We start from the raw sequence: 21,953 nt of genomic DNA on the forward strand, positions 1-21,953 counted from the left end.
TTCCAATGTTAATTTTGATGATAAGAACTGGTAAATAATCTACAAAACTGGAAAAGCTTTTATAGTGTTTTTTGCCATAATATTATAATGGATACTAAAGTTGCTAATTAATTTTTAAATTCAGTGTTTTGTTAGAAAATAGAAAAGAACTCTACAGAATAAAATTGCTAGTGTCTTTTTCAGTTAGTTTACCTAAAATATGCTTTTGCTCATTTACTAAGTTGTGTCCAACTTTAAGCAACCCCATAGACTGCAGCATGCCAGGCTCCTCTGTCCTACACTCTTTCCCAGAGTTTGCTCAAATTCATACCCATTTAGTCGGTGATGCTTCTAGCCATCTCATCCTCTACTCCCCTCTTCTTTTGCCTTCAGTCTTGCCCAGCGTCAGGATCTTTTCCAATGAGTTGGCTCTTTGCATCAGGTAGAGCTGAAATCAATCTATATGTATTATATACGTATGTATTTTGATGTGTGAGTATATATATGCACTTATACACATATACATATATATACACAGGCATGCAAATACAAACATGCACCTATGCATAAATTAATTACACAGACATAATTTCAAAGCAACTATATTAATATGTCAAAACCAATGATATGGAGACTTCGGTTATCAGGGTGCTTTTCATTTAATGTATTTTCTTTTTTATAACAGTTTGTCTTTTATTTGTTAGTGCTTTTTAGAAAACAAACATTAAAAAAAATTAAAAAAAGAAAAGAAACATAACACCCAAGGTATTTACTGAGTTTAATTTACCTTATATCAGTCTCTATGACTCTCCAAAATCTTGTATAATATTTAGAGCTATCCTATGAAATGGCTAGATTCTGACCAATTAATACAACAGGTAGGTGTATTAGACATAATATAATCTCAGAGGGAAAATAGTTTTATTGCTAACTCTAAGAACCATGGTATTCTATAAGTAAACTAAATTCTGAAGGCTTAGCACATTTCCAATAATTGTGGGTTTATTTTATTTTGCTTCTGATCTAACTAATATACCAGTTTACAAAAAAGAAACAACTTTTCTTTTCTTTTTTGTCATCAAATTTACGTGGGTATCTAATAATATAACAGATGCATAGAACAGTCTTTTGGACTCTGTGGGAGATGGAGAGGGTGGGATGATTTGGGAGAATGGCATTGAAACATGTATAATATCATATAAGAAATGAATCACCAGTCTAGGTTCGATGCAGGATACAGGATGCTTGGGGCTGGTGCACTGGGATGACCCAGAGAAATGGTATGGGGAGGGAGGTGGGAGGAGGGTTCAGGATTGGGAACACGTGTACACCCATGATAGATTCATGTTGATATATGGCAAAACCAATACAGTATTGTAAAGTAAAACTTTAAAAAAGTGCATTAAAACTGTTCAAAAATACAAGTTAAATATAATATGTTTTAAATTTTGCATTCACAAAAAACATATGCACTTTAAAGATCTGAAATAATAGTGTATTCTATCTAAAACTACTAATTAACTAAAGTTGTTCTTAAAATGTTTGTTTAATTATCACTCAAGATCAGATTCAAGATATCCAAATTTATGTTTCTCTTCTTACATCTTCCAAGATGGGACAGTTTCCCTAAAGCTCATTTGTTGTCTGCTCATGGCTTCCAATATTATTAACTATTTTGATACATTATTAGTTGCAATAATTCAGTTCAGTTCAGTTCAGTCGCTCAGTCATGTCCGACCCTTTGTGACCCCATGAATTGCAGCATGCCAGGCCTCCCTGTCCATCACCAACTTCCAGAGTTCACTCAGACTCACATCCATCGAGTCCCTGATGCCATCCAGCCATCTCATCCTCGGTCGTCCCCTTCTTCTCCTGCCCCCAATCCCTCCCAGCATCAGAGTCTTTTCCAATGAGTCAACTCTTCGCATCAGGTGGCCAAAGTACTGGAGTTTCAGCTTTAGCATCATTCCTTCCAAAGAAATCCCAAGGCTGATCTCCTTCAGAATGGACTGGTTGTATCTCCATGCAGTCCAAGGGACTCTCAAGAGTCTTCTCCAATACCACAGTTCAAAAGCATCACTTCTTCGGTGCTCAGCCTTCTTCACAGTTCACCTCTCACATCCATACATGACCACTGGAAAAACCATAGCCTTGACTAGACAGACCTTTGTTGGCAAGTAATGTCTCTGCTTTTGAATATGCTATCTAGGTTGGTCATAACTTTCCTTCCAAGGAGTAAGCATCTTTTAATTTCTTGGCTGCAGTCACCATCTGCAGTGATTTTGGAGCCCAAAAATTAAAGTCTGACCCTGTTTCCACTGTTTCCTCATCTGTTTCCCATGAAGAGATGGGACCAGAGCTTTAGGCCAACTTTTTCACTCTCCACTTTCACTTTCATCAAGAGGCTTTTTATTTCCTCTTCACTTTCTCCTATAAGGGTGGTATCATCTGCATATCTAAGGTTATTATATTTCTCCCAGCAATCTTTATTCCAGCTTGTGCTTCTTCCAGCCCAGCGTTTCTCATAATTAACTACTGTTAATTTACTGCATAATAGGTGTATGACAAGCTTCCCAGGTGGCTCCAGTGGTAACAACAACAACAACAACAAAAACCTGCCTGCAAGGCAGGAGACATAAGAAACATGGTTTCCCTCCTTAAGTTGAGAAAATCACTTGGAGGAGAGCATAGTAAGTCACTCCAGTATTCTTGCCTGGAGAATCCCATGGACAGAGGAGCCTGGAGGACTCTATAGGGTCACAAAGAATCAGACATGAGTGAAGTGACTGAGGATGCAAGCATGCAAGAAAGCACTTTCCAAACTTTTTATTTTATGTCTTCATTCACTGTTAATATTCTTATCCTCAACTTGCTGATGAAGGAACTAAACCTAAAAGAGAACAAGTAATTTGTCTAAAGACATAAAGCCAAAAAAGCAGAATTGAAATCCAAGCTCAGATAAATTTGACATCAAAGCCCAGGTTCATAGTTACTACATGTCAACTTCACATTTGTACTTTATTAAAAATAAATCTATGGAGCAATGGAAGAGACACTTAGCCTTTTGAAAAGAATACAGGTTTGAGAGAATAGCTTTGAAACATGTAAATTACCAATGTGAAATAGATTGCCAGTCCAAGTTCGATGCAGGAAACAAGGCTCTCAAAGCCGATGCACTGGGACAAACCTGAGGAATGGGAAGGGGAGGGAGGTTCAGGGTGGGGGACACATGTCCCCCCATAGCTGATCATGTATGGCAAAAACCACCACAGTATTGTAAAGTAATTAGCCTCCAATTAAAATAAATAATTTAACTAATTTTTAAAAAGAATGCAGGTATGTCACTGATGATGTGATCTACTCTTTCTAGGAAATAAGTAAAACTTCTTAGAATTGGAAGCCATCAGATTGTCTGTGCTACTGAGACAAGTCCAGTGAACTGCAAAAGATACCACTTCTATGAAAATTTTGCTGATATGTTAACACTGACAAGATTGGTTATCAAAATAATCACTTAACTTTACTGAGTTGTATTGGGCAAATAATACTAGACAGAGATCAAAACAAAAAGAGAAAAGGGAAAATGACATATAAAACGTAGCAAAATATTTTTTGGCAGAGTCTGACTTTCACTCTTTTTTTTAATAAATTCTGGGGGCGGGGGCAGGGGGAACTAGACATATAATTTCACCATGGCCTCGAAGAGTTTATAGTGGGAAATGCCTGTGATATTAACTCAAACATTTAAACTAATAGGCTAAAAGAGGGGAGGAAATTTGTGGAGAGAGAAATAAATCTCTCAGTCACAAAGTTATGTGATGCTAATTAAAATGCACTCCCAGGTTGCAAAGCAGCTGCCAAACTGCTGAGTGTTTTCAGAAAATAATTCTGGAAAGGGTCTAGGTGTCACAAGCGCTTTAAACATTCATCCTCAGAGTATTTCATCCACAAAATAACCATGCAAAACTAAAGCGAGTTTGCCAAGCACAGAATTTCATTTAGCACCTTGGTAGTTCACTTAATTAGAATAAACCCAGACTTCTTTAATGCTCTTCTGTAAGCCTAAACCTCATCACCACAAACTGACTTTTTAATTATGTGGTTCTTAAGAGCCTTTGGGCATGTAATAGGACAGACTGTAAATATAGCCATTAACACACACACGCACGCACACACACACACACACACACACACACACACACAGTGCTTTTGGCGAATCTTGTGATGGATTATGATGCTATTCATGTTACTCTGTCATGATATGAATTTAGTAAACACAAATATTAACTTCTACAATACTCAATTTCCTTCTCACAAAGGAAGAATGATCTAGGTGCTGTTTCAAAGTTACTGTTTTGTTTTCAAGATTAAATAAGATATTTGCAAAGTGCATAGTAGAGTGCTTATGTTACGAATACAACATAATTAACATAACATAATAACGTAACTAGCAAATAACATTTAAGCTAGTGTTAGTGAAAATACTGATGAGTGGAAGTCAAAAGTCCTTAATTAGAGTCTTTTCACTGTGATTAGCTAGATGTACAGTCTTAGAAAAAAATCTCATTATTATGGTTATCCTCAGGATCCATATAGGTAGCACCAGAACATATTCAGGATCTGAGAGTCCTTAATTTTTTTTTTTTTTTTTACAATTTAGCTACAGTTAGACCTATTAAGAATTCTCAGGACTTAATATAGCTAAAGTTAAGTTATATAAGCCTTCCCATTAGGCTGTCCTTTTAAATTCACATTTGAGAGAACTTGTACCTGATAAGAACCTTTTATTAATTTACTTGGGAAAAGATGTCAAGAATAAGTAAATTATAATCTTATATTACTCTCAAGAGTAGACTGACTCAGTTACTTAGTCCTTGTTTTCAGGCAGTATAACTAAAAAGAACCATAAATAATCTTCCTAGTAAAGCTATCAAAATCATGAAAAACTGAAAGAAAGTTAGAAGGTACTCTTTATATTGTATCAGTGACCAAGAATAACAATAAGGAATTCATACAGGACAGCTCTAAAGTAAAGATCCAAACCCTGGGCCCTTAGGACAAAGCAAAATTGTGCCACAAAGGGTTTCAGTGAAATCTGGAAAATTTGAACTTTCTTACCTGTCTGCACAGGAAAGAGGACAGGATGTTAAGTCTAGGGTAGCTTCAGGTAAGAAATACAGTGGGAAATACACACACTGCATTGTTCCAATTTTGTGAAAATAGAACTTAAATCCTAAGCAAAAATGAAGCAACAAAGAAACAAAGCTTTGGAAAGGCAACGTAAAATTAGCCTCGCAAATTGGTAATCAGAAGTTGACATTTATACACTTATGGTTCAAAACATAAAGCAAAGAGATTTCACTTATTATAACTGAATGATAGCAAAAACATTGTGCATCAAAATTGTGTACTGCACCTATTTAATGTGCAATTACTGAATTTACATTTTAACCATGAAAGCATAATGTATTACAAAACAGGTGGATTCTTTACCACTAGCACCACTTGGGAAGTCCTTAATCCCCATGAGCATGCTCCAAAAAGTTGCTGTGCTTAGCTACTCAGTTATGTCCGACTCTTTGTGACCCCATGGACTATAGCCCCCCAAGCTCTTCTGTTCATGGCGATTCTCCAGGCAAGAATACTGGAGTGGGTTGCCATGCCCTCCTCCAGGGGATCTTCCTAACCCAGGGATGGAACCCAGGTTGCCCACATTACAGGCAGATTCTTTACCATCTGAGTCACCAGGGAAGCCTGTTCCAAAAAGCACTGAAGTCTAAGTTTGGTAGGTTTCCAGGGGATTTAAAATTTTTCTAATTCATCTGTAAATAGAACAGTCTCTCAATTAAAGTGTGAAAGTGAAAGCTGCTCAGCCGTGTCCGACTCTTTGCTACCCCATGGTCTATACAGTCCCTGGAATTTTCCAGGCCAGAATACTGGAGTGGGTAGCCTTTCCCTTCTCCAGGTATCTTCCCAACCTAGGGATCGAACCCAGGTCTCCTGCATTCCTGGCAGATTCTTTACCAGCTGAGCCACAAGGGAAGCTCTAAAGAGTTATAGCAACTTCAAATCCAACTATACATTTATTTATGCTTATCATTTTCAGGAAAAAGGAATGGTCAGTATGTATACATGACTTAGGAAAACATGAGGAGTTAAAAGAGAATCCCTTACCAAGCAGTGTTTCATTTGAGAAGGACCAGTTGTAGAGATTGCAAATGACATCATCAGTCACTGAAATTGATGGAGCCTGCTAAGATAACATTCTTCACCCCAGTGTAAACACTGATGGATCCTCCCACGGATGCCTTACATTGCAAGTCTGGGATTTGGTTTATAAGTCTGACAAGTGTGACCTTTAAAATAATGTATTTGCTATAAAAGAGGAAAGAAAACTCTTTATAACCAAAATATATTGGCTACAAAATCACTTTCCAGTAAGCAGTCTGATTACAATCAAAATAACACACCAAAATGAAACAGTTTACCTGTGATCAATTTAATGTGGTTGTAAAATGCTAATTATGAGAGAAAACACATTCAAGGTTTGTGGTACCATCTATAAAACTTGCAGAGAATCTAACATTCAGTGATGTGTAGCACATATGGGTAAGCAGATGGCCGAAGTATTATTTTTAAAAACAGGACTTTTGCTGACAAAATACAGAATTGGAATGGTGTGATTGGAAAGCTAAGAGGATGTTATTTATGAGGCAGTAAGCTCATGCTCAGTAATTGGATTCTTGCTAAATGGCAGATAAAAAGGATTTGGGGGAAAAATGAGTGTGTGCAGTTATAGAAATGAGTAAGAAATTCTTCTAACAATACACCTATCCAAAATTTTAATCCCAACTCATCACCTTTCACTTCTTTGACTTTTGATGAGTTATAAGAGAAGGAGGCTTACTTTATCACATCAGGCTCAATGCATGCAAAATTTTAACTTATCTCCTTACGTTCTGATACAGTTCTGGGTGTGGGGGGGATGTTATGAGATCATTCTGGATGTGAACAGATACAAAATAGGTGTAAAATATTTTAAAACCTACATACAAAATAGAATATATCAGTTCAGTTCAGTCACTAGGCCATGTTCAACTCTTTGTGACCACATGGACTGTAGCACGCCAGGCTTCCCTGCCCATCACCAACTTCCAGAGCTTGCTCAAACTCATGTCCATTGAGTCGGACAATCTTTCCCAGCATCAGGGTCTTTTTTAATGAGTCAGTTTTGTTATATAATAGAATATATAACAAAGATTAAATTGGCCACTCAACATAACTTGGTTAAAGGGTTTAAATGTTCAGTTATACAATTAATAAGTTCTGGGGATCTAAAGTGTTTATAATTAATAATACTGTAATTGTATATGTTAAATGTGCTAAGAGAGTATATTTTCTGTTCTCAACATACACATACATACACACACATGCACAAGGTAACTATGAATTAGTGAATTACCTTAGCTTGACTAAGGTAATTATCTCACAATATATACATATATAAAATTATCATATTGCAAGTATTAAATATATACAATTTTTATTTGTCAATGATGCCTCAATAAAGTTGGAAAAAAATAACTTGCTGATTTTAATGCTTCTCTTTTGAACTACATTTGAAATGATTCATTTATATCCCTACTACTCATTATATTCAACCAAGATTTGATGGGGAACTATATGCCTTCTTGAATTGCTATTAGCTATTGCTATTAGCTAGCTGAAATCAGGATTATCTCCTGTACATATTTTATAATCCTAACCAAGCATTAGGCTTTGCTTGTAGTAAAGGGTAAGAAAAATTTTACTGAATAAATTAATGAAGACCTATTATTTAATTAAGGAAGACCTATTAATTAATTAATTTTAAGCCATCACATTTAAAATTGCGGTGATTTTTTAGAACAAAAGTCTAACCTCTCCTTAAGGATTGTATTTTAGAAAGGTTTTTAATAATTCTATAAGAATTTTCTTATATCTCAAATCCCCTGTCTATAAGTGAACTAGACGTATATTAGAACATACCTATGAGGTATAAATTACACTTTTAAGACCTTTAAAATACCAAGTACAGACTTCACTTGTTAACCTCTCAAAATTTATGTAGCTAAGTTTTCTTCATCTTTTACTTAAAAAATTACTTGAAGAAATTAAAATAAATTTCATACCCACATTTTGTCTTTTGCTATACATCATATATATCTCTTATTATATATAAAATATGTCTTCAAATATATATTTCCATAGTGGAAGCTTAACTAAGAGAAAGTATGCAATTTGTATGTAATATAAAAAAAAAATATTTGGGGAGACTAACATTTTATCTAACTCTCTTCATCCTTAAAAAAAAAAAAAAAGAAATCTATTCCATCAGATTTTTTTCTTTTCTGTGGACATCACAGACACAGAAGTGTGACCAGCATTCTCCCTCCACCCCCAATTTTCAGCCATACGACAAACACAGGGGAGGGAGATTTCTTCTAAGGGACAGTCTTCCCAGGGTGGGCTAGAGCCAGTAGGAGTGCAGTCCCAGCCATGCCTTGGTTGATAACATGTAAGGGCCACAGAGGAATAATGTATTCAATTATCTTACTAAACAAACAAAAGCAAAAGGAAAACTAGTATGAAACTTCAATAATGTCCTGGCATTCAGAGTTTAAATATGAAAAAAACAATAATCAGAAAACAGTTTAAAAGACCCCAGAACCAACAGGGCCATTTTGGTCGATGTGGAGGAAGCCAGCAGCGCCCTGGACTGATCTGCCAGGCTTCAATGTAGGAGGTGCTGCGCTCAAAACAGCAGCTGCATTAGAATCAGCACCGCGGACAGCGCCAGCTAGCCATCCTTATTAAGGGTACATCTATGCCTGGTGGCGGAGAAGACAATGGCAACCCACTCCAGTGTTCTTGCCTGGCGAATCCCATGGACGGAGGAGCCTGGTGGGCTGCTGTCTCTGGGGTCGCACAGAGTCGGACATGACTGAAGCGACTTAGCAGCAGCAGCAGAAGAACCCCTAGAAGTAGCTATAGTAAGAATAAACACCCTAGCCCTTTCAGCCTTTCCTGCTAAATATCAGCAGCAGTATTTCTGGTGGCTCAGATTATAAAAGCATCTGTCTGCAATAAAGAAGACCTGGGTTTGATGCCTGGGTTGGGAAGATTCCCTGGAGAAGGGAATGACAACCCACTTGAGTATTCTTGCTGAAGAATTACATGGAGAGAGGACCCTGGTGGGCTACAGTCCATAAGGTGGCAAAAAGTCCACACGACTGGGCAATTAACACTTTCTGTTTCACATGCCAGCTGAAAACAGGCCTGTTTCTGGAGCGCACCAACTACCCCAGGGACTACACTCTGGGTATGAGCTGCGAGGTCAAGACGGAGCACTTCACATCATGTGCCATGCCAACAACCTCAGCACTGATGAAGAGGTGTCTCTGGGGAACCTCGTGCAGCTGGTAGAGTGCCAGATCTCAGATGTAGATGGGCTCTGTGTCTGACTCTTCAAGGCCAAGGTCATGGAGTGATAGAGTGCTGGCTTAGTTTGAGAAGGGAATGGCAACCCACCCCATTGTTCTTGCTTGGAGAATTCCATGGACAGAGGAGCCTGGCAGGCTACATCCATGAGGTTGCAACAAGTAGGACATGACTGAGTGACTAACACACACACACACACATACTCTTATCAACATATTAATACAAAACAACATAGATGAGATTTTGAGTAAGAGAGACCCAATATCAAATGGAAGAGATTACTTATCACTCACTAGACATTATGTTCAAAGGAGATCTATGATCAAATCAGGGAACTTCTCATTAGTAAGATTATGTGTTTTATTTAATTTTGCTTCCTCAGTGCCAGTAGTTATGCCTAGTGTATGCCATATATTCAATATCTGATTAAAAATAGAAGTTTTTTCACCTGGACTCCATTTACTTCCAAGTATCATGTCCCTGTATTAGTCATTACTTTGTCAACAAAGGTCTGTCTAGTCAAGGCTATGGTTTTTCCAGTGGTCATGTATGCATGTGAGAGTTGGACTATAAAGAAGGCTGAGCACCGAACAACTGATGCTTTTGAACTGTGGTGTTGGAGAAGGCTCTTGAGAGTCCCTTGGACTGCAAGGAGATCCAACCAGTTCATCCTAAAGGAAATCAGTCCTGGGTGTTCATTGGTAGGACTGATTTTGAAGGTGAAACTCCAATACTTTGGCCACCTGATGCAAAGAGCTGACTCATTTGAAAAGACCCTGATGCTTGGAAAGATTGAGGGCAGGAGGAGAAGGGGATGACAGAGGATGAAATGGTTGGATGGCATCACCTACTCAATGGACATGGGTTTGGGTGGACTCCAAGAGTTGGTGATGGACAGGGAGGCCTGGCATGCATTGGTTCATGGGGTCGCAAAGAGTTGGACACAACCGAGTGATTGAACTGAACTGTATTAGTAAAAATTTTTCCTAAAGCCCTCCCTTCCTCCTTCACATAACTCCTCACTAAAATCTCAGTTTTACACTTTCTTTGATAGAGCAACTTAGCTTGTGATTTGTCTACTCTTTATCATTACAGTTTTCCATTGATAGCCAACCCTCCACAACCATAATAACCCATCAAAAGTTTCTGTTAAATATGTATACACATAAACATGGGCTTCCCTGGCAGCTCAGCTGGGAAAGAATCCGCCTGCAATATGGGACACCTGGGTTTGATCCCTGTGTTGGGCAGGTCCCATGGAGGAGGGCATGACAACCCACTCTTGTATTCTTGCCTGGAAAATCCCCATGGACAGAGGAGCCTCGGGGGCTATAGTCCATGGGGTCACAGAGAATCCCTGTGTCCCTCACTTGAAGAGTCCTTTAGTCTTTCATGACTGACAAAGTACAGCACAGCACAAACACACACAGAAAGACACACACACACACATATAAAATTCTCTTTTTCCTCCCATGTCTACTGTGTGTATGTGTGTGTGTGGGGGTGTGGGGGTTGTAACCTTTAGTAGAGATGTTCTATAGAACAAAGTAGACGAAGTTAGATTTTCAATAACACCAGGTGTTCAGAAAGGTTCCCTACTTTCTCAGTACCAATTTGTTATTTGATTTGCATATTTTAGCATTTTTAATTGAATATATAATACAGGCATTTAGTAAATATTTTAAAATATTCTAAAGTATTGAGATGAGATTCAGCTTGCTGATTTGCTTAAGTAATCTAAGTCTGTAGAGAAGTTTTCCTCTGGAAATCATTTGTCCTCCATAGTTTTTTTATTACATTGTGATATATAATAGATATCACATATAACATGTTATTTTTTAAACTTTTAATTAATATCCATAAGTTAAGTATCATTTCCTGGCCACCCATTGTTATATTGGAAAACTGTTGGATCTTGGTGGGGCTCAGACCCATGCATACTCTGAGAGAGCTACCTTTCAGATATTAATTTTGCTCATCTATAAAATAAACTATCACTGTAGGACCTGTCTACCTCATTGTCCTGAAGATCAGATGCAGTAGTTATTCAAAGGATTTTGAAAAGTGATAATTTAAGATATCATTGTCAAAATAATTTATTATATTTAAATGTAATTAAACCAGTTAGATAATACCATTGACAAAACATTAAATATTTTCTTGATATATGTTCAATAAAAAATAAATATAAGCTTCATTTGAGATGAAGCTAGTCAATCCCTATCACTTTAAACATGATTTTGTGAAGAAACTCTAGTACTATCTCAACTGTACTTCCGAGAAGTATAATCATAGTTTTATAAAATTTATTCTGTTACCAATATCATAATTGACTGATTATGTGTTGCTAATGGGATGCCACTTAAACACAAATGCTGGTCCTCATCTACTAATATTATTACTAATGGTGATCTCATATCGGTAAAATATACACCAATTACACAGAAAACATTTTTAAACACAGGAGTGGTTTTCTAATTCAGTTTTATGGTTCTTGTAAAGTTAAATGGGCAAAGCAAGCAAACACATAAATGTCAGGAAAGTAAATTATCTTTATGTCATTTCATTTCCACTGAAATAAAATGTATTTTACTAGAAGCAGAGGTAGAGACATCATTTTAAAAATGAGTTGGACAATTTCTAAGTTCTCTTTTAACTTTAGAAATGAACATTTTTCTTCACATTGATCTACATGTCTTTTTAATGATTGCAGGCTCTGAAGCAGTCCTATTTAAGAAGCTCTTCTTTGAAAGTAATTGTAAATGGCAGCACTATTACAGTCTTTTTTGAAATAGAAGTACCTGTTGACTCTGATAACTCTAGCTGGCCTTTTCCCGGGGCTACCCACTGTCCATACACAGTCCTTGCCAAACCATTTTTATGAGATAGTCTGGCTTCATACAATGGATGACTTCTTTTATCTAAAAAAAGTTATTTCTATATCTTATAAATCTTCAGTTTAATATGCTTGACTTTTATCTTATTCAGCTTAACACTCAGAGAGATAATCTAACTTAGAGGAACACCCTAATATTTGGAATTCAGAGAAACACATAAAACTAAACATGTTAATATTGTTTTAATATTGTGATTTTTATATTTTAAAAATGTTAGAATTCTTCCCATCAGTAGCAAAAATTGTTATGAGAATTTAACACAGCCACAATTTCCCTACCCCAGCCAGAGTCTGTAAAGTAGAGATAAAATACATTCTACAGAAACCTGAGCCAGAATTTCCCCCAACCATTTTTTAAAAATTGTTTCTTAGGCACATTGCAAGAAAGAGACTAGGTAAAAATATAGATGAAGACAGGATAGTAAAATGAATTTTTTGGTTTTTTGTGTTTTTTTTTTCTTTTTTTTTTTTGAGAAATGTCTGTAAAACTTGCAATCTGTCCTAAAAGATCAAATTCTTCTTTCTCATTTAATCCATATGGCTCCTTCCTCCTCTTTAAAGTAGTCAAGTAAACAGGCCTGGTGGCAGTGGGGGAGGACCCTCCCCCAAGACCAACTTTGATTGTTCACTTCACAATGGCATATGACAGACGCTTCCCAGATTTGGCAGAGAAAATCCATGTGAAGTGTCTGCTGGCTGTTATCACATTCCAACCTGCTGGCCACTTGCAAATAGAAGTGTTTAAGAGCCAGTTGATCCCTTTCTGCTGCTCTCTGGGAGACAGTGTTCCCAGAGGCTCAAGCTGCTGCCAAAAGAGGCCTTATGCCACTAATGCAAGGAACAAAACTCATTTTTTTTTAATTCCAGTATTACACTAAAAAAATTAAATAAAATCAAAATTAAAAAGGTGCCTTGGTGTGAATAGAATAGAACATGAATAGGCAACAAAAAAATTGCCATGTTGAGGAGAAAATATTTCAAAAAATTTTATAAAAACCAAATAATTAGAAAGATGCTTCTTTTCAGACTGTTCAGCACCCTTAACATAGAGGTTGTGTAATACCTTGCATATAAACTGCTTTAGAATTGCCCCATATTTATTATTTGTCTCATCAGGCTAAGCCTTCCAGATCCTGCAATGGGCTTGGGATCTGGCTACTGAATAAATGCTGGTAGAAACAAAATAATAATAAATAAATAAATAAATAAATTACTAATGGTAAGTTTATGATTGACTAGAGCAGTTTTGCTATATCTTGCTTCTAATGCTCCATATTTTACACTGAAAGTGCAGTTTATTTATTTGGGATTAGAGAGTATCCTTATGACTCTTGATTTCCCTTGGTTGCCTAGAGATTGGTTCCAGGAGCTCCCTGGAGAAAAAAAAAAAAAAAATCTGAAAATGCTTAAGTTCCTCACATAAAAGGGCTAGTATGGTGGGTCCTCCATATCTGTGGGATCTACATTCACAGATACAGAGGGTTGACTGCAATTTGTGTTTCCTCTTTTCTTAAAATGCTTAACCAATTGTTTGGGGAGAAGGGATGATTTTGAATCTCTAAATACTTTTGGCAGCCTATGGACATTTATGCTTACCAAGACTTGGGAGTAGGGAGAGCAGTTACTGGTGTGTAATAGTTCAAATTTCCCCAGTGGCTCAGGGGTAATGAATCTCCCTGCCAATGCAGAAGACATGGGTTCAATCCCTGGGTCAGACAGATTCCCTGGAGAAGGAAAACGCAACCCAACCCACTCCAGTACACTTGCCTGGAGGATGCCATGCACAGGGAAGCCTGGCAGGTGACAGTTCATGGGGTCGCAAATGACTCAGACACAACTTAGTGATTAAACCAAACAGACAATAATGGGTTAAACAGCTTCAGTTCAGTTCAGTCGCTCAGCCATGACCAACTCTTTGAGACTCCACAGACTGCAGCATGCCAGGCCTCCCTGTCCATCACCAACCCCCGGAGTTTGCTAAACTCATGTCCTTTGAGTCAGTGATGCCATCCAACCATCTCATCCCCTATCACCTCCTTTTTCTCCTGCCTTCAATCTTTCCCAGAATCAGGGTCTTTTCCAATGAGTTGGTTCTTTGCATCAGGTGGCCAAAGTATTGGCCATTAAACATATTATCATACACAAAAAAAGAATTATCTGGCTCAAAACATTATAGTGTTGAGGTTGAAAAAACATGCTTTAAAAAAAAAAAAATCTGTTCTCTAGAGGTTGGGCTGTCTTGGGGGTTTTTCCCCAAGCTGAAACTGTGATGTCTACAGACTCTGAGCCACATGATGAACATTTTTCCTTCTCTTTCCTGTCACCCTCTGTGACTGTTAACACATCTTCAGGTAATTACCTGTAGCCAAAGATCAATAAAGTTGCAACTCGGAGCAAATAAGTACATAGATCAAGGTTGTTCCCATTCATTTTCTAGACTTCATCCTAAGGAGAAATTGTGTCTTGAGGAAAGGACTGCTGAGGTCCCATCACTTTTTCCTCTTTACCTAGGGCAAAGCTTTCTCTTTTTATTATTTAAAAAATAACTTATTAAAATGCAAAGTTACCTCAATAAAGTCCTGGATCTCCACCTATAAATACATCTGTGAGCACATACACCCACCCACCCTACACACATCTAATCTTTTTTTTCTTGCTCTGGAAAATCTAAAATCAAAATCTATAGTGCAAGATGCATTTGGGCATTTCCTTTTGGACATTTTTTGGACTTCAACTTCAGTGATAAATTAGAAACATAATGTGGGTAAAGTAAAAATATTAGCTATCTTCCTCTGCCTAATAGTTTGCCTGTAAGTGATCTAAGGTAGACAAAATGAATTAGTTCTTGAAATTAGGATTGAGTATAGATTAGTAGCTTTTTGTTCTATAATATGTGTGATTATTAAAAACTAAAGAAAATTTAAAAATAAAAACACAGTAATAAGTAACTTTGTTTCTTTGATACTTCTCTCTGAACAACACACTTGTAAACTAGAATAGCTTAGGTTCCAAGGCTATAGGGATGTGCTGAACTTTATTATTTTCTCTGTTTTACAATCTTTTCCTTGATGACTTTGCCTTTGATTTCTGTAGGCTAGAAGCTAACCATAAGTTCATCCTAGTCCCTGATCTTACTCTTATCTTGACAGCATGAAGCCAGCTAAACGTGGACCTTTCTCCATTTTGCTGTCATTTAATCCAAGCCTTACATCAGTATTTTCCACTATGAAGAAAAAAACAAAAGCAAGAACCAGCCATCAGTCTAAGTTGGCCACATTAACTGTTTCTCAAATATCTACCTTGCTTGAATTAATAGCGTATCTCTTACTCACATCTTCATGCTTTTAACCTCACCTTCACATTCCAATTCTAGTAATAGAAGCAATAACTGAATTCTTAATTAGTTAGTACCTCTGCTTAAAATTCTAAGTACATTCACAAAGCATTTACTTGGGGGAGGGGGAAGGGATTTCTCTATGAACGAGTTTCCCTGGTGGCTCAGACTGTAAAGAATCTGTCTGCAGTATAGAAAACCTGGGTTCAATCCTTGGATCAGGAAGATCCCCTAAAGAAGGGACTGACTTCACTCTAGTATTCTTGACTGGAGAATTCCACGTACAGTGTAGTCTGGATAGCTACAGTCCATGGGGAGTTGGACACAACTGAATGGCTAACACTTTCACTATCACTTTCTCTATGAATAAATGCCTACCAAGTAAGTGACTGATAAACAAGGCTTTGATAAAATGAGGAGCAAGGACATTAATAGAACAAAGTTTACTCCTAAATATATAAAACAAGACCATAATGGAGGAAGAGTCATAAAGTTGGATCAAGCCAAGTATATGGGCTCATGAAGCAGAAATTCCACATTTAATGTTTGAACTAAAGGAGTTGATACAGTTCATGGGGAACAGTAGATGGGAAAACAATGGAAACAATGATCTTTGGGGGCTCCAAAATCACTGCAGATGGTGACTGAGGCATGAAATTAAAAGATCTCACTCCTTGGAGGAAAAGCTATACAAACCTAGAGAGCATATTAAAAAGCAGAGACATTACTTTGCCAACAAAGGTCCGTCTACTCAAGGCTATGATTTTTCCAGTGATCATGTATGGATGTGAGAGTTGGACTACAAAGAAAGCTGAGCACCGAAGAATTGATACTTTTGAACTGTGGTGTTGGAGAAGACTCTTGAGAGTCCGTTGGACTACAAGGAGATCCAAGCAGTCCATCCTGAAGGAAAGCAATCCTAAATATTCATTGGAAGGACTGATGCTGAAGCTCCGATACTTTGGCCACCTGATGCAAAGAACTGACTCATTGGAAAGGAAACTGATGCTGGGAAAGATTGAAGGCAGGAGAAGAAGGGGATGACAGAGGATGAGATGGTTGGATGGCATCACTGACTTGATGCACATGAGTCTGAGCAAGCTCCAGGAGTTGGTGATAGACAGGGAAGCCTGGTGTGCTGAAGTACATGGGGTTGCAAAGAGTCGGACACGACTGAGTGACTGAACTGAATTGAAAGGAGTTGATAAAATCTCTAACAGTTTGGTTGTTTACCTGAAACATGAATGAAAAAGTGGCCTATTGCAAGCGAGTTGGAAATGACAGGACTGTTTTGGTTTAATATAATGTGCAGGACTGAAAGGAATAAGGAGTTTGAAATGTCGGAGATGATTTGTCATTTAAGACCTAATCAACCTAACTGGAGGATTCCTAGATGGCTCAATGGTAAATTCAGTTGCCTATGCAGGATATGCAGGAGATAGGGGTTCAATCCCTGGGTGGAAGATTCCCTGGAGGAGAAAATGGCAAACAACTTCAGTGTTCTTGCCTGGAAAATCCCATGGATAGACGAGCATGTCTTTTTTACCAGTGTATCTATACATTTGAAGAAAGAACATAATTGGAATTTCAGGGACTTACAGGACACTCAGTCTGAACTGGGGAGACCCAAAATGACATTATGTTTCACCAGCCAAAGGAGGGGCATATGCAGACCATGTAATCAGCAGGATTTTAGTTCAGATTATCTCACAGTGGGGTCAGTGGTTCCATGAAGCCTCACTGTGGTTATTTATCCTGTTCTGGAAATAGAAACTTAGTAACTACAGCATTGGTTCTATGACCTGTTAGAAAGAGGGCCATCATAGTAACAAAGGCCAAATGCCTGGGAAAATTGTAAACCAAATGCAATACCACTTCCCTGGAGTGATTGTAGCAATTATTGCCACTATGAAGGACTTGGAAACTGCAGAAGAAGTGATTCCAATCTCATCCCCATTCAACTCTCCTATTTGATCTGTGCAGAAGATAGATAGGTATTATAGAATGGCCATGGGTCATCATAAGCTTAACCAGGTGGTGGTTATGATTGCAGCTGCAGTACCAGATGTGATTTCATTGCTTAAGCACCACTGATCTGGCAAATTCCTTTTTCTCCCTCCCTGTCAGTAAGGACTACCAAAAGCAGTTTGCTTGCATCTAGAAAGGCCAGTAATATGCTTTCATTGTCCTCCTCGGGGGTATAAAGATTTCCAACCCTATTCCATAATTTAGTTCATAGGAATCTTGGTCACTTTCTAGACAAGAGACCATACTGGTCCATTACCTTGGTAACATTTTACCAATTGGATTTAGTGAGCAGGAAGCAGCAACTACTACTCTAGACTTATTGACAAGACATATGTGTGTCAGAGGGTAGGAATATATTCTGACTAAAATTCAAAGACTTTCTAACTCAGTGACACATCAAGATATCCCTTCTAAAGTGAAGAATAAGTTATTGATTCTGTCCCCTCCTAAAACTAAAGAAGATGCACAGCATCTAATAGGTCTCCTTGGATTCAGAAAACAGCATATTTCTCATCTGTGGTGTTACTTTAGCCTGTTTACCAAATGTCCTGAAAAGCTGCCAGTTCTAAGAGGGCACAGCACAAGAGAAGGCTCTGGAACAGGTCCAAGCTTCTGCGCTAGCTGCTCTGTCTCTTGGATCATATGATCCAGCAGACCCAATGGTGGTTGAAACGGCAGAGGCAGTCAGAGATGCTGTTTAGAGCCTTTGGTGATGAACTGAAGTGCAGGCACTTAGGATTTTAGAGCAGCTGGCCCTTATATGCATTCCTTTGGACTGCAAGGAGATCCAATGATCCTAAAGGGAATCAATCCTAAATATTCATTGGAAGGACTGATGCTGAAGCTGAAACTCCAATACTTTGGCCACCTGATGCAAAGAACTGACTCACTGGAAAAGACCCTGATGCTGGGAAAAATTGAAGGTAGGAGAAGGGACAACAGAGGATGAGACGGTTGGATGGCATCACCAATGCAATGGACATGAGTCTGAGTAATCTCCAGGAGTTGGCGATGGACAGGGTAGCCTTGCGTTCTGCAGCCCATGGGATTGCAAAGAGTCAGACACAACTGAGCGACAGAACTGAACTGAAGCCTTTACATTTTCTTCAAATAACTACACCTTTTTTGAGAAGCAGATCTTGGCCTGCTAGAAACTGAATATTTAACCATGGGTCACCAAGTTACCACGTGATCTGAGCTGCCCGTCCCGGCCTGGGTGTTATCTAACCCATCAAGTGATAATGTCAGGCATGCACAGCAGCTCTTCAGAATCAAAGGGAAGAGGTACACAGGTGATCAGGTCCTGAAGGCACAGGTAAGTTACAGGAAAAGTAGCTCAGATGATCATGGTTTCCACTCCCACCACAATGCCTTCTCTCTCCCAGAGTATACCTCTGGCCACTTGTGGGAAATTCCTGTGATCACCTTATAGAGGAAGAAAAGACTTAGAACTCTTCATGGACAGTTCCTCCCTTTATGGTGGAACCATTTAAAAGTGGACAACTATAGCACTATGGGGCTTCCCAGGTGGCATAGCCATACAGCTCACCTTCCCATGCAGGAGACACAAGAGATGGGGGTTCAGTCCCTGGGTCAGGAAAATCCCCTTGATCTTCCTGTAGAAAATGCCAACCCACCAGTATTCTTGACTGAAAAATCCCATGGGCCCAGAAACCTGGCGGGTCACAATCAATGGGGCTGCAAAGAGTCAGACATAACTGAGCATGCATGCACAGTGTACAGCCCCTTTCTGGGATGCTCCTGGAGGACAGTGGAGAAGAAAAGTCCCCCTTGTTGGCAAAATTTCAAGCAGGGCACCTGGTTGTTCACTTTACCGAGAAGAATTAATGACTGAATATGTGACTATTCAGTGACTGATGGACTGCGGGATGGTTTGATTGGATGACCAGGAACTTGGAAGCAACAAGACTAGAAAATGAATGGCAAGGAAATTTGGGGAAGAGGTATATCGGTAGACTTCTGAATAGGCAAAATAAATGTAAAAAACATTTGAGTCCTATTTGAGTGACCACTAACTAATGACCTCAGCAGAGGAGGATTTTAATATTCAATGGATTGGAGTAGATGACCCATTTTATGGATACCTGTCAGCCTTTTATGTAGTCACTCCTACCATCCCCCAACACGTTTATTGATAAAGTGATCATGGTAGTACACCATGGAGTTATGCATGAGCTTATCACAGCCTTCTACTCACTGAGGCTGACTTGGATATGTCCCTTGCTAAGTGTCCAATATTCCAGTTGCAGAGGCCAACAATGAGTCCTCAATTTGATATCATTCTCTGGAGTTATCAATCCAGATGGCAGGCAATAGACATCTTCTATCATGGAAGGGTCAGCATTTTGCATTTACTCTGGATAAGGGTTTACTTTCTCTACACACAGTATTTCCATCAAGAGATAGAACAATGATACCATTGAACAGGAAATTAAGAGTACCACCTAGGCTCTTTGGACTCCTAATGCCTCTGAATCCACAGGAAAAGAAATTTGTTTCTGTGTTGGATGGGAAGATTGATCCCCACTACCAAGGGCAAATTGAACTGCTAGTCTTCAATTTTATTAATGTATCTGGAATAGAGAAAGATTAGAGTGTCTCAATATTACCAAGCCCTGTAATTAAAGTCAATGTAAAACTATAGCAACCCAGTCAAGGCAGGAGTAGTACAAATGACCAGGATTGTCAGGAATTAGGATTTGAGTCATATAATCAGATAAAGACCTGTGGTCAGCTGAAATATCTGCTGAAAACAAAAGGTACTGGAGAAAGTAGTTATACCTATCAACTGTAATCATGACTAGTTACAAACAGCAGGACTCATTGTCATAGCTACGTCATACTTCCTCTGCATTTTGTACGGGCATGTTTCTGTATGACTGTGTATGTATATGTAATTAATACTCCTTTTTCTCTCTTATTCCCTCATCACATAAGATGTGTTGATAACATCATAGAACTTAAGTTTCAGGATATCAAATAAAGAGTAAATATCAGTCAAAAACTTTACCTTGTCTTCTGAGGAAGAATGTAGTGTATTTTTCAGTTGCTTGCAGGAGAGCTCTTCCATGTTAGGTAGAATTGTGTATGAGTGCTCAGTGTCAAGTCCTGTCTGACTCTTTGTGATTCCATTGACAGGCCAGCCAGGCTTCTCTGTCCTTGGAATTTCCTAGACAAGAATACTAAAGTGGATTGCCACTTCCTCCTCCAGGGGATCTTCCTGACCCAGGTTCGAACCTGAGTCTCCTGCAATGACAGGTGGATCCTTAACTACTGGACCACCTGGTAGAATTAGGATCTTGTCATTCTCTTTATTTGGAGATTGATTATGATTTAAGGAGATGCCTAAGGCCAGAAAACTGACAAGAGGTCTTCTTGCCATTGTTAATTTCCTGTGTTAACTGGGTCATGGAGTGCCCAAATATTTGGTAAAACTTTATTCTGGGTGTTCTGTGAGGGTGGTTTTGGAGAAGATTAATATCTCAATTGGTAGACTGAGTAAAGAAGATTGCTGTCTGTAATATGGTGGCTCTTATTCAATAAATTGAAGACCCAAGTGGAACACAAAGTCTGGTCTTCCTGAGAGGAAGAAAGAACTCCTCCTCCCTGACAGCTTGAACTGAGATTTTTTTTTTTCCTGTTCTCATACTCAGACTAAAACATTGGCTCTCCTTGGGTCTAAAGCCTGCTGGCTTACCCTGGAATTAAACCATCAGCTCTATGTGTCACTAGCTAGCCAAATGCAGATTTGGGGACTTAACTTCCTTTATCCTTCATCTTCCATGATCTTGGAAGAAGGTACTAACAAAAAGAACATGATGCCCATCCTCCTGGTACTTGTAGTCTGAGGACTTCATAGTTGTCCAGTCCTGCATGTAACATAACTATTTCTGACACTAGTTTTAACCTCCCCTTCTATCCTGATTTTAGAGCCTGTTCTTTCATTCTTCATTTTGTGTTTACACTTTCTTTTTCTCCCCCTACTTTTCTGTTTATGTCTTCCTTTTTATCTGTTTCTGAATGCACTTATTGAGACCCTATGATGGCAAACACATAGTGCCTAGGACCCTACAGGTTACAAGATAAAGAAGGCTCCCTCAATGAATTCAAAACCTGCTGAGGGATGTGATGAATGGCAATGATGGTATATGTAGGGAGAAATCATTCTAGTAAAGGAGGATGCTTGAGGGACAACTCAGGGAGACAGATAGTTGA

This window comes from Capricornis sumatraensis, chromosome 2 (assembly GCF_032405125.1).
Source record: "Capricornis sumatraensis isolate serow.1 chromosome 2, serow.2, whole genome shotgun sequence".
Lineage (NCBI taxonomy): Eukaryota > Metazoa > Chordata > Mammalia > Artiodactyla > Bovidae > Capricornis > Capricornis sumatraensis.